At 53.2% G+C, this 1697-nt stretch overlaps 1 non-coding gene across 1 annotated transcript; it reads right to left on the reverse strand.

Moving 5' to 3' along the window:
- Positions 1–378: 378 nt before the first annotated feature.
- TRNAD-GUC (transfer RNA aspartic acid (anticodon GUC)) lies at positions 379–450 on the reverse strand. Its single transcript has one exon. It is a non-coding gene; the product is annotated as a tRNA-Asp (tRNA).
- Between the last annotated feature and the right edge of the window lie 1247 nt (positions 451–1697).

Genomic DNA, 1697 nt, shown 5'->3' on the forward strand with positions numbered 1-1697 from the left:
GCCGCGGAGCAATGAGAAACCACCGCGAAAAGGTCAACTGGTCTTGAGCCGGCCTAGGTCGTGACACGGAACCCGGAGGGAAGGCCAGAGGGAGGAAATGAATGTCTGCACCTCTCGAAGGAAGGAGGAAAAGGAAATAGGCAGCCTGGCCTCTTCTGACATGAAAAAGGTGCTCCCAGGCAATGCTGCTTTAAACTATGATCAGCTGGTGATTTTTGACTGGGAGGGGGGAAAGGAGATTGCAAAGGAACGCACACACACACACACACATACAAGAACACGAAAGCAACTTGTGCGGATCAGGTCTGTCATCCATCAAAGTCAGTATTGTCTACTCAGGCTCTTTTTAATATCACCTAATACCTGATTTTTTAAAACCTGAGATGTCAGGGATTGAACCTGAGACCTTCTGCACGACAGACAGATGCTCTACCACTGAGCCACAGCCCACCCATCCGGAGTCTCAGGCAGAGGTGTTTTCATGTGGCCTACTATCTGATCCTTTTAACTGGAGGTGCCGGGGACTGAACGTGGGACATTCTACACTCAGAGCAACCAGGGCTGCAGACAGGATTTTAAATCAGAGACCCTGAATCAGAGACTTAGAATCTCCTTTATCTCCTTCCCCCACAACAGACACCCTATGAGGTGGGTGGGGCTGAGAGGGCTCTCACAGCAGCTGCCCTTTCAAGGACAACTCCTACGAGAGCTATGGCTGACCCAAGGCCATTCCAGTAACTGCAAGTGGAGGAGTGGGGAATCAAACCCAGTTCTCCCAGATAAGAGAGCCATGGCTGACCCAAGGCCATTCCAGCAGCTGCAAGTGGAGGAGTGGGGAATCAAACCCGGTTCTCCCAGATAAGAGAGCTATGGCTGACCCAAGGCCATGCTAGCAGGTGCAAGTGGAGGAGTGGGGAATCAAACCCGGTTCTCCCAGATAAGAGAGCCATGGCTGACCCAAGGCCATTCCAGCAGCTGCAAGTGGAGGAGTGGGGAATCCAACCTGGTTCTCCCAGATAAGAGAGCCATGGCTGACCCAAGGCCATTCCAGCAGCTGCAAGTGGAGGAGTGGGGAATCCAACCCGGTTCTCCCAGATAAGAGAGCCATGGCTGACCCAAGGCCATTCCAGCAGCTGCAAGTGGAGGAGTGGGGAATCAAACCCGGTTCTCCCAGATAATGAGTCTGCACACTTAATCACTACACCTAACTGGTTTTCATGTCTAAAAAGTCAGGGGCCACAATTTCCCACCCACTGAGGCTTCCTGTTTCTCAAAAGCTTTCTGGGGTAGGGAGGAAAGCTGGAGGCTCTGAAAGTGGCCAGGTCGAGGCTGCCAACCCTAAAACTTTGGAGTCAAGAAGGGACTACCCCTTGTTTGCAAGCAGGGGCATTTCCTTCCACCTCCCTCTCCCCGACCCTGGCACTTTGCAGCCAGCAGCTCCATCTGTTTCTCCCCCCTCCCAGTCGGGTTGCCAATCCCCAGGTGGGGGCAGAGGATCCCCTGGTTTAGAGACCCTCCCCCCGCTTCAGGGTCGTCAGAAAGCGGGGGGAGGGGAGGGAAATGTCTGCTGGGAACTCTGTTATTCCCTAGGGAGATTTATTCCCGTAGAAAATCATGGAGAATTGATCCGTGGGTATCTGGGGCTCTGGGGGGGCTGTTTTTGGGGTAGATGCACCCAATTTCCAGTATAGTATCTA

The sequence above is a fragment of the Heteronotia binoei genome, chromosome 1 (assembly GCF_032191835.1).
Source record: "Heteronotia binoei isolate CCM8104 ecotype False Entrance Well chromosome 1, APGP_CSIRO_Hbin_v1, whole genome shotgun sequence".
Classification (NCBI taxonomy): Eukaryota; Metazoa; Chordata; class Lepidosauria; order Squamata; family Gekkonidae; genus Heteronotia; species Heteronotia binoei.